The following is a 12,955-nucleotide window of genomic DNA, read 5'->3' as shown; positions in this document are numbered from 1 at the left end:
ACGGTGCAGGCAGCACAACGATTATCACAACCAGGGAAAACTCCACTCTTCATCAGATGTCTCTTGACCACAGACATTGGAGTCCTCAACTGATCCACATTCGTCACCTCTATTTTTCTCTTATCCTCTGACATCACATTTACCCCCATAGGGCCATGCACCGGCACGAGGTTAGCGTTATCATCTGGCATCGGTGCAAAATTGATGGCTTTAGAATCCACCAAATCTTGAACGACATGCTTAAAAGCTTTACACCCCTCAATGTGATGTCCAGGTGCACCAGCATGGAACTCGCACCTGACATTCTCATCATAACTTGCAAGCCTCTGATCCGGTCTCACTGGGACCAATGTCCTTGGCTGCACCAACCCAAGATCCTTCAACCTTTTAAACAGAGAGGCATAAGTCACGGGCGGCTTATTAAACTGACGATCTGTCGCCCTTCTTCTCACTTGGCACCCGGCTTTTTGTACTCTCTGTTGAGGTGGCTGCTGTTGCTGTAGTACAGATGAATTATCAGCAGGAATAGTCACTGCAGCAGCATACGGGTGGTAATGATCTTTACCCCTTTTGGCATGCACATCCCTTGATTCAACCTCCTTCTTGTGCTGACTATCGCCGAAGGGCTTCTCTACTCTAGATGACAGAGCATCTCCCTGGATTTCCCCCATTCTCAGCCAGTTTTCAATCCTCTCCACCTTCTCGGCGATTGCTTTCTGCCCCAAGGCGAGCCCTCGCACAACATTGATCAGCTCTCCCATCTTCTCTTTCATCTCGAGAATGTCTGTGTTGGGTGGATTCATCATTCCTGTGTCAATCAAACATGTTAGAAGCTGACACCTGCAAAACAGAAGACAAGTTATTATGATTCATGCATGAATGCAATGTCTATCCATATGAGGAACACTCTGTGCTTCGATCCTGGTTTCATCGAGACAGATAATAATTCAGCAGCAACATTCTGACATCAATCGTCTGGTTTTGCCATACAGAGCAGGAAGTTATGATTTAGCAAAGATATCACCCAACCATGTGTGTGTTGTGAGTGTGCACAGATAAGCAAATAAAGCTTGAAGATCAATCACTGAATGATAATAACCACTGTATACCAAAAGTGCACTACAAGTGCAAAAGTCATACATCAGGCTGATACAAGTCAAATTACAATTCTCCAGAATCAGAAAGAAAATACAAACAAGTAAATTCCGTCAACAGGCCTGACGGTAATCCACACAAAGAAGAAAGGTCTACACTGAAGAAGGCCCCACAAAAGGCTCCGCATCATCTACCATCTTGGTAAATTTCACAGCAAACCTAAGCTCAGTGTTCTCTTGCTGCAATCTCCCTATCTCCTTCTGGTGAATCTTCATCTGTCGGAAATAATGATCCCTCTTAGCAAGATAGTGATCTCTCTCAGCAATATAACGATCTCTCTCAGCAATGATCTTCGCGTTCTCTGTTTCCTTAATCTTCAGCTTTGCCTCCCACTCAGTAATAAGGACTCTGACTCTGGCATCTCTCTGATCCCTCACAAGGATTTGTCTCCTCTTCTCATCCTCAATGACCCTCGAAGCTCTAGCCAACCTCTCCTTGGTGATGTCGTGCTCCTTTGTGGACGACTCCAATGCTTGGCTGACCTTGCCATAATAAGCGGTGTCTATCTCAAAGCGCTTCACCACAAGAGCATGTCTCTTATCCTAGTCTTCTATTCTCCCTTTGATTTCCTGATTAGCCATCTGAAGTCTAGCAACACTCATCTCCAACTCAGTCTTCTCTGCTTGCAGCTGATCTCTGGCTTTCTTCATCTCAAGGAACTCTTCCATGCTGACAGAAGAACATGGCCCCTCAATCAAAGGACACCAAGGATCACCCCCAGGAAATGGTATATGTGTGAGCTCAATCCTCTTCCTAAGCCAATCATCAAATGGAGGAAAAGACCTGCTGTTAACCTTACCAAAAGGAACCTTGCCCTTCCTCTGAATGTCACACCACTCATCAGACACTTGCCTCAACTTTGGCTGATTACCCTCAATTGGGAAGTAGAAAGACTCCTGAATCTCTCGCCCAAGAGGGGGACCCTCCACAGCAAACCCCATCTGTCTCCTTAGAAGCACCGGGTTGTAATTAATGCAACCTTGAACTCCTATAAGAGGTACATTGGGAAGACTCCCACAACTGTAAATGAAATCTTGTCCGGCCATACCATTGTGAGTCCAAGCTATGTCCTTGGCTCGCAAACCCATCAGCCTGAATGACCACTTGACAGTAGGGTCAAGAAAGACAAAAGCACCCTTGGAAGGCAAATACCCCATAAACCACTTGTACCGCAGCTGAGCACAACATCTGATCAATCCCCCACGCCGCTTCTCATTCCGATTATGGACCGAGTAGTACACATCCCCAACCAGGGTAGGAATAGGATTCCTCTGCATAAACAACCTGATAGCATTAATGTCCACAAAGTTCTTCTGATTAGGAAATAGGATGATCCCATAGATGCTGACAGCAATCAAGGCACAGACGGTCCTCCAATTACCCACAACAGCATGCTCCTTGGCTTTAGCCTCCAAGAAACTCAGATGAAAACCAGGTAACTTTCCTTTCTCCTTCAAACCCCCCTTAATCACCTCCGGGCTCAAATAAAGAGCACGAGAAATCTCAACAGCATCAGGTTCCCCCTTAGTGGCATAGAATGGAATCTGGTCTCTGATCTGAATACCCAGGATGCTGGCGTAGTCCTCCATCAAAGGTCCCAACAAGTAATCCGGGAAGACGAAACATCTCAAGCCCGGGTCATAGAACTGGAGAAGAGTATAGATGGCGCTCCTATCACTGTCTGTGAGCCTGAAAACCAACTTCAGAATACCACCGTATGCCTCACGGAACATCCCCACACGGTCAGGTGTAATCAATGCTATCATATCTCTCAGCACACCAATCTCTGGGTCGAAGAAACTGTAGACAACATCGTCCTTCAAGCCGGTCCTCATGTCTGGAACAAAGAAGTCTCTCAACCAGGATCTCAATCGAGAATGTCCCCTGCATATGGATAAACATGAGTTAAATGCAGATAAATGCAAAATGTGAATGATGCTGATGTATGAATGCAATGCACTGTGCCATCCTCCAAGTCATCTGAACATTTACTGCACTGAGTTACGGCCTCTGAACTGATCACAACCATCTGAGGTACTGAGCAACCACAAATCCGACTTGGGGTTCCGAAATAAACGGAACGAAAGGATACATCACCATCATCACCAGAGATCCTCTGAACAAATAACCACAAGACCCTCTGAACCAGCCCAGGGAATCCTGAAATAAACGGATCCCCACTGATAAATACAGCGGACAGAACTCTGGCGTCTCAGAAATAAATCCATAAATCCGACTTATAAATAGTACTCTGATCAACAACTGAACCATTAGTCACCATCAAAGTCACCATCAGAACATGCATCTGTAAGAATCAACCCTCCCCTCACAGGTGAATTCTAATCAGGTCATCCTAAGGCGGATAATGGTCTCGACAATCGGTCAAAGATACTCAACGGGTTTGCCCTTTCGGGTGTGCCGTTGCAGCTCTCGTAAGATCGTCTAAACCAAAGATCCGGGAAAGATCGGTCACCGAAGTCACCAGCTCAGATGAGGTGCCTCAACCAGAGTGGATACTCCACAAAGGAAGATCATTCTCAAATGAACCTCGTCCGGCTTGTGGTATGTCACGTCGCACAAAACATGTTGACCTAACATGAAAGGCAACATGAGACCACGCTAATCCTAGGTGTATACTCGGGCCTGGGTTTTAGCCCCACTCAGAACACCCACCCCACATCAGAGAAACCAACCTGTACAGGAGACAGCACAATGATAGTATGATGCATGCAAACATTTATGCAAATATATACATAACATAATAATCATAAATGCAATAAATAGAGCAACACAAGCAACCTAAACCCTATCCTAGAGAACGCTAGGAGAGACTCGCTTAGGGAAGATGGACCAGCAAGAGGTCAACTTCATTATTCCCCAGCAGAGTCGCCAGCTGTCGCATCCGCGAAAAACAACCGGCGGGAAAAAACAAAACAAACAGAGCCGCCACCGGGCGTTATTTATCCCAAAGAAGGGAAAGGAAACGCTCGAAGTAAACCTGGAAAAGACATGGTCTCGCGACCAGAGAGAGATGGGATCGGGAGTCGGTTATGCGAAGGGAAGGTATTAGCACCCCTACGCATCCGTCGTACTCGACGGGATCCACGCTCAAAAGAATAGAAGAAAGGTTGCTAAACGTTGCTCAAAAGAATGCACACACACACCGGAAACAACACAGATGGAAAAAGGGGGAAACGGGCTCGCTAGGATATCGCATCCTATGCCTACGTATCTCATCTGGAATGAGAATCAGAGCTACCGTAGTTCGGCTCACGCACGCCGAAACAAAACACACACAAGAAACCGACTGCCAATCACTGGGCTTACGTCAGACTCCACACAAACAGGCAAACATGGAAACCGAATGCCAATTGCTGGACTTACATCAGACTCCGAACCAACAAACACACACAGGAAACCAACTGCCAATCGCTGGACTTACGTCAGACTCCACATAAACAAACCTCACACAGGAAACCGACTGCCAATCACTGGACTTACGTCAGACTCCAAGAAACAAGAGGTTAACCGGACGCTGAGTCGTCAAAAGCAACAAAAAAGTTGAACAAACAAGCTAACAGGGAGTCTGGTACTCGAGCCTGCTAGCTGTCCAGCAAACACACACCAAAAAAAGGAAAAGGGCGCCCGGAGAGATCTCGTACGATCTCCTGCCTACGTACCTCATCTGGTATGAGGATCAGGGCGACGTAGTTCCCCTTAACAGGGAAAGAACTTCTAACCTAACCAGAGACAGGGAAATGACAAACTAGAAGGGAGCCTGACTCGAGCCTAATAGTTATCATGTAAATCCACCATGGTCCTAGGTTGAGGTTTCTATCTAACTTGCACAGGGAGCAAGCTATCCTAAACAGCACAAGCAAACAACACAAGCACAATAAACAATCACACACACTATATGCAATCAATTGGGCTCATACAAGGTTAGGCTGTGAAACACAAGCCAACTGGAATCGGGTGTAGTTAGCTCTTAACCCTAACATTGAGAGTTAGGGTGAAGCAGATGAAATGGGAAGTGAGGGTAAGACCTCACAGCTCTTATCCCTGGTCTGGGAGAGCTTCAGACAAATGAAAGTGTGGGAGTTCAGAAAGTAGGAACTCTTCTCCACATATGACTTGACACAACAAAGATCTTGGGCTATTATCCACAATGCATCAACACAAGGTGTGTGAGCAAAGTGAATGACACACTGAGTAGCAGGAGATGGATTACACATCTCTTTTATCTTCCAATTTCCTCATAAGAGGACTTTTCCTGCTTGGCACAAAGATAAACATTCACAAGCATTGCCTCTTAAGGAGGGCTTCAGACAGGTGCCTGCCCACATAACAGGACAGGTCTTCCAGACTACATGAAGTCAGAGATATTATACCTCAATGGTTGAGCAACCAAGCAAAAGCAAGTTCAAATTGAACTTAAGCAACTTATGTACCTGAAAACAATCTAAACAAATCAGTTCAACTGTACAGACAAACAGACAATCATGAATATCAAACAGTCAAACCCAATGAGCAAAGGCATAAGCCAACAAGTCAAACTCAAATGAGTTAACAACCCTACAAAACACACAAGGTTATTAGTCAAAAGTAAACATCAAATGCTCAAGTGATAGAGCACCCACAACTAAGGAACTTGAATGCTCCACCTGAAATCAAAGCTCAAACATAAGCAACCAACCACTAGGTCAAAGCCTAGGGTCAAAGATAGAGAAAAAATCCAAAACAGAACATGAAATTTAACATGAATCAACTTCATTCAATCAAGAACACAATCCAAAAGGTCTCATCTCAATATCAATTACCAAATTCATTTCATGAACCAAACATGGCAAGGTATGCAAATTGTGACCACATTGTGATACCAGAATGAACAAATGCACATTAAATCAAAAATGATTCAAATAATCTTGGCAAAATTCATGAGTAAACAGGACATACAACATGATCATCACACAAAAAATTAGAGGCATTGGACATCATTAGGCATGGTAATCACATAGCATAAGTCAAGGCAAGCATAACAAGCACATGTGTGACACAAATTGTCACACCAACTTAGCATAGGCACAAAACAGAAATGAATCATGATAAAAACCTCAAACCAAAGCCAAAACACCATTCAACATGTCTAGAAATAGTGTGCAAAATTTCACATTCATTGGATAAGGAACAAGCATTTCACAATCAAATAAAGTTCAAGGCAATTTGGAAGCTCAAATGTGACCATCGAGAATGAAAAATCTCAATTAAATCAGAAATGATTCCAAAAATTCCAACAAAAATCATGAGCATTCAAAACATTCATAGCAAGCATCACACAAAAAATCAGGACAATTAGATATCATTTAGCATGGTAAACACACCAATCAAGTTGAACATCACAAGGTGTGACACAAATTGTCACACCTAACTTAACATGATCATAAAACAGCAATGACACATGATAAAAATACCAAATCAACACCATAATTTCAAGCCATGAGTCTAGTTTCAACATGTAAAATTTCAGAAGCATTGGATTAAAAATGAGCATTTCACAAAGGATATGGCAAGGCAATGTCAAGAATGGACATGTATTCAATCTCCTTAGGCAAAATAATTATCCAGCCATGCACAATTTTGGAATTAATCATCAAAAAATACTAGACAGGAAATGTGACACAATGCAAAAAACCACATATTTTTTGGATGATTATTTAATTTGTTATGAATTTTGGAAGATGGAAAAAAAAATAAAAAAAAGATGAAGCAAGCATAGGGAAATGAATGGAGGGAAATAGAAAACAAAAACATGGCATTTGAATTATGGCTACAGCGGGGAATCGAACCCGGAGCCAATTTGAATATGCAAGGCACCAAGCAAGTGAAACGCAGCGTTTCACTTATGTGCTGGCAGCCAAAAGCACGTTCAAAACAACTGGCCAATCAGAGACCAGCATGGGAAATGCATGCACCAATCACGTGCAAACCCTAGGGAAACAATCTGCAACAGATTTTCGTTGGCAAAAATGCATCAAAACCGTGGCCAAATCATCTGCATCATCTTCTCCAATCGTGCGCTCATGAACAGTAGAACATTCAAACACACCAAGAACATTTTCTCCAGATTTTAAAATTGAACATATCAACATGTAAATCCTTCATCATACAACAATAATCCACAACTAATTCATCAAGAATCATCAAGACATGCATGAATCGAATCAATCAAGTTTCATCATCACAACTTAAATTACCTATATCTAACTCAAAACAGCATGGAATTGCATGATTTAAAGCTCAGCATCATCAGCATCACAAGATCTACAACTATAACATGATAATTTTGAGAAAAAGAGAGGTCGATTTGGAACCTCTTTGAAGAACAGCAGTTGGATTTTGATGAATTCAGGCTTTGCAATGCTCCACACTTCTTCAATAACACTTGTATGGATGATTGGAAGATAGATCGAAGCTTAATTGCTCTTGAATCCAACAGAATTTGCCTTTGCCATTGTTGCTTCCAAGCTTCAATATGCTGCAAACATGCACGAATTCTCTTGGTTCTTCCTTCAATCTTGCTCCATGATGCTTCCAGATGATGAATCAAGTGATGGATTGTGATTTGGTTTGAAGAAATTTGAAGAAAATTTGAGAGAAAAAAGTTTGAGAAATTTCTAGATCTGAAAATTGTGATTTTTTAATCTCAAAAACAGTTAGGGTTATGGTATATATATGTCAGGCTAATCAAGCCTTAATCATGTTTTAAGCCAATGCAAATGGAATTAACAAATATGAGGTGTTTTGGCAAAAATGAGTTTTTCACCCTATGCATGAAATGCATGGTGAATAGTGCACGAATTTGGATTGAATTTCACTTAAAAATCTGTTTTGGAATCATCAGTAATGGCCAAAAGTTCAAATAATTCACCAATTTTAAATATTGAAATTTCCCTCCAAAAATCCAAAAATTTGCAAATGAACATGTGATGATAATTGATGTAATGTGATGCAATATTTTGAATTTAGAGGTCAAAATAAGAGCAATGCCAAAAGAGCCATCCAATTTGGAGTTTTGGTTGAGAAGTTATGCCCATTTGAAGTTCCATGTACAATTTGTCAAGTTTTGATCATATCTCCTTAACCACACATGAGAAATCCATGATCTTGGACTTTTTGGAAATGGGAGAGAAAGACCTACAACTTTCATGTTCAACAAAATTTCATTTGAAGCATTTTTGATGATGTAATCTTGAGTTGAAAACCTTTCCATTTTTGGCAATTTCAAATTATAGGTCACTTTCTATTTTTGGAAAGTTTTGACCTGACTTTAAATTCTTCAATGTTGATGTTTGAAATGTCAAATGAGACTTGTTTGAACATGAATGAAGTATTTCTAATCACTTCCCACCTCCAAATCCAACAGTTGACCTAACAGTTGACTTTTGTGGTTGATAGATGACTTGAACATACACTGATGATTCTGAGCCTCAACCACTTGATGACATGGCACCAAAATGAAACCCTAGCTTATACAAGCTCAATAAAACCACATGATGATCTCCATCTCATTAAAGACCTCATCTCCTTAAAAAAACCCTGACTGGTATAATGCAACTGATTAGGGTTGACCAGAGGTCAAAACCCTAATCCCAAGGAATCTGATCATGAATCCTGAAATCTTTGCTAAGGACATAACCATGATGATGATGGTGTACCATTTCAACCAAGATAATACTCAACCTTCTTGAGGAACCAAGAAACCCTAATTGAAGCACAAACCTCAGATGATTGGTGATCAATTCATGAAACCCTTAGGCTTGCATCTTTTAACCTCTCCATCTTCTGAGAAAGACTTAGGAGGATGACTTGCTTATTGTTTCCACATGATATGCAAAGATGTAATGCCTAATGTCCTACAAAATGAAATGCAATATGCTAAGCTAGTCCCAAGAGAGGAGGGCAAATTTTGAGGTGTTACACACACGGATGGGCTTATACCTTTTAAATCAGAGATGTTGTTGTTACCACAAGAAATCTATAAGGCATGTTGAAGGCGTAATCAATGAAAGTGCCTTATGAATTTAAGTTTTATACCCCATCAAGGGGTGGAGATGTGCCTAAGATAAGCAAGAGTTGATAAAAACATAAGTCACCAGGAGATGAAACCGACAGAAGAATCATGTTTCGTCGAAAACCCATTATGTCGACTGAACTGAAGAATGGGACTTAAGGAATTTTTAGTTGCGTCAAACACATAGGAGACAGGGTCGACCTGAATACCTGGGCGGGAGAAGTTTGAAACTTAAAAGGACTAGCAGTTACAAGGAGAATAAGCGCTCGAATATGGAGCAGTTTGTAGAACGTGCATGGAGCAGTTTGTAGATCGTGTGGCACGACGTCTGTTATTTTTAGAAGTTTTTGCCTGTAGGCAGTTTCTTTAGTTTATTATAAATAGGATATCCCATGAGGGACTCGGTGTGTTCACCTTGTACTAAAATCACTTGTAAAAAACTTCTCATTCCTAGCGCGAGGAAGCAAGGGTTTTTAAGAGTGCTATGTACATGAATCACCATATTTATTTCAATGTAACTTCCTTATTTTTCAATTGTTCCCGTTGAACACTTTATTTTAATTTCATTTACCTTTGAGTTATCACTTTACGTTGTCGTCTATGCTGTCGACACTGATTCTATTACGATAATAGAGTTCACCAAAAGCGTGTTCGTCGTGTACGTCTTTTGAATGTTGTAGTGTTGTCGGTCACGAGTCACCCATAGGCTATAGCATCATGTAACATTTTGTGTGGAAAAAACCTGCGCTTGTTCAATACTTTGTCAGGAGCCGTTCCTCAAAAAGATGATTATCTGTCAAATTAAATAAGCCACACTCACACTAGCACATGTCTTAGGATCAACTGGTCGATCCTGCAAGTAACCCTCAGTTGTAAGGCCTAGGGAGGACCAACGATTGTTTACCAATTTCCATAGTAAACAAAATGGCACGCCTAGTGGGTCGGTGCTAGTGCAGTTAGGAAATTGCATGAAACTTAGAAGTGGGAAACTATATAGTAAGCCACAAGAAACTTTGAAAATGTCAAACTCCAATACAGATGAAGTGCCACAGGGGACTTTATCCACTACGGAAACAGTAATCTCGCAGGTTGCATCTTTGCCGCCAATGACAAGTGCAACCTCAACGATGTCGACTATGGGTGCGGTTGGAACATCGGTCCCTTTACCTCCACCGGGAGGTTCAGGATCAACAATAACGACGTTCAGACCTTATGTGCCTCGCTTTGGCACCACAAATCCTCTTTATGGAATGTCGTATTCCTTAATGCCAGGATTTCAGTCGACATCAAGTGCAGCATTGTTTTGAGACAACGCTCAAAATACTAATCTCTCCTTGCAAAGATCAACGCAAGGGGGCAATATTCAGAATAGGAATAATACTCAGAATAGAACCATGCCGCTGTCGAACACTTCAATAGCGGTGTTGAGGCAGCAAATGGATGATAGTAACCATGAGTTGGTTAATATGTTAACTAATCAAATGGGTACGGTTTTTAATCCTGTGATACAGGAATCTGCTGAAACAAATAGGCAGGTGGCGAATCAATTGACGTGCTTGTGTAATTTTCTGGGGGCACCGGCTCGACAGATGACACAAGTGGTTAGACAAACCGTTCCTGTTCAGATGGAGATAGGGGCAGCAGAAGATGAGACAGTCCACGAGGGACAAATCCTTAGACCCCGGAAAAATCAAGGCATTGAATCAGGAGTAGCAAGACGTAACCAAATGGTGTTGGTTAACCGACAGCAAGATGCTGATCAAATTGTCGATCAACATCAGCAAGAAGACTTAGCAGTAGAAAATAATTTGAGAACTATTGTCGAAAGGATTATGGCTAGGAATGGTATGAGTGCTACATTGCAAAGACCATTATATGCTTCCCCGTTGGCTGAATTTATTCTCCAAACCGAGGCACCTAGAGGAATGAAAGTGCCTAAGTACACTAAGTTTGGGGGAGAATCTGGTGAGTCGACAATAGAGCATATTGCCAGATGCCTAACAGAGTCATGAGATTTAGCTCATAATGAGTGTTTAAGAGTAAAAAACTTTCCTTCCTCTCTGACTAAGGCTGCCTTCACATGGTTCACTTCTTTGGCCCCAAGTTTGATTGATTCGTGGTCCAAGTTAGAAAAGAAGTTCCATGAACAATTTTCTGAAACAAACTTGGTTAGTTTTAACTATTCAAGGAGTGCGAAAGCACCCTGGCTTAGTTAACTAGGAATTTTTATCACTTTAAGGAAAAACAATTTTTGAAACTGTTTTCGGACACGTTGACAAATTTAAAATCAGGAAACTCCTTGGGTAAAACTTTCCAAATCAAAATCACTTTTCAACTAAGTTTACGAGTCTTATTTCTTAAAAATAAGTTTACTACTTTAGCATTCTGCGCACCTTTTATAAGTGACAATAAAAGGCCTTAATTTAAGGGTAAACTCGGTTCTGAATATGCGAAAGCGACAATTCCTGTTAAATGGATTCTTTTCAAGAGTAGAAAATATTGCCTTATAAGTAGTTCTATTTAGACAATCGAAACATCACTTAACTGACGTGATATACGTTCAAACCTATCGTTATCTGCACCGCATTTATTACCTCCTTTATTTACCGTTATTTTGCAACATCAATATCTCTTTTATACCGCCTTAGATAAACATCGTAACGATAGTAATTAATAGATTGAAAATTTGGTCTTTGTGGGATCAATATTCTTTTATATTACTCTGACGCGATTCGTGCACTTGCAAATATAGCGATCAAGTTTTTGGCGCCGTTGTCGGGGAGCAAATTCGTCAAATTTCGTACCCTATTGTTACACCATCTAGACTAAGGAATTATTAGCCGGTAAATGCGAAGAACCCGTAGTACCGGAAATTTAGTAGATCCTTTAGCGGAACCCGAATGTTACACTCGTACACGCCTCTTACTCATCCGAATTAAGAAAGCTATGACCGAGAATCGCGACCAGAGACCTCTTAAGGAATTTGCCCAATCCTCTGATGAGGAACCTAGTTCGAGTATAGTAAACCCCCTTATTCCTGCCAACAATTTCGAACTAAAACCGTCTTTGTTGCAATTAGTGCAACAAAACCAATTCGCGGGTCTCGCTACTGAGAACCCAAATCAACATTTAAAGGTTTTTATCCAACTGACCGACACCTTTAATCCAACGACGCTTCACCTGATGCGATCCGTTTGAGATTATTTCCTTTCTCCCTCAGGGATAGAGCATGTTCATGGTTAGATTCACTTCCAGCTAATTCAATAACTACCTGGGAAGACCTTAGGAGAGTATTCCTTGCTAGATATTTTCCCCCTAGTAAGACTGTTGTTCTTCGAAACCGAATAACTAGATTTACTCAAAACCAAGGAGAATCGCTTTTTGAAGCTTGGGAGAGATATAAAGAGCTATTAAGAGTCTGTCCACACCATGGCCTAGAATAATGGTTGATCGTTCACACCTTCTACAATGGACTCCATTATAACACCAAGATGAGCATCGACGCTGCCGCAGGTGGCGCGTTGATGAACAAACCTTACCCTGAAGCTTGTGACCTAATTGAGGATATGGCCCAAAACCATTACCAATGGGGAACTGAACGAGCATCAATAGAGAAAAAGGAGACCCAAGGTGGAATACATGAGATAAGCTCTCTGGACATGATGCAGGAAAAAATGGACGCTTTAGCCCTTACCATCGAACATATGTCTACAAACACTAACACCACAG

At 41.4% G+C, this 12,955-nt stretch overlaps 1 non-coding gene across 1 annotated transcript; it reads right to left on the bottom strand.

Moving 5' to 3' along the window:
- Positions 1 to 12,555: 12,555 nt before the first annotated feature.
- Positions 12,556 to 12,662, bottom strand: LOC127114188 (small nucleolar RNA R71). Its single transcript, XR_007800127.1, has one exon. It is a non-coding gene; the product is annotated as a small nucleolar RNA R71 (small nucleolar RNA).
- Between the last annotated feature and the right edge of the window lie 293 nt (positions 12,663 to 12,955).

The sequence above is a fragment of the Lathyrus oleraceus genome, unplaced genomic scaffold, assembly GCF_024323335.1.
Source record: "Lathyrus oleraceus cultivar Zhongwan6 unplaced genomic scaffold, CAAS_Psat_ZW6_1.0 chrUn0419, whole genome shotgun sequence".
NCBI lineage: Eukaryota > Viridiplantae > Streptophyta > Magnoliopsida > Fabales > Fabaceae > Lathyrus > Lathyrus oleraceus.
This window is presented reverse-complemented; position numbering and strand designations above follow the sequence as displayed.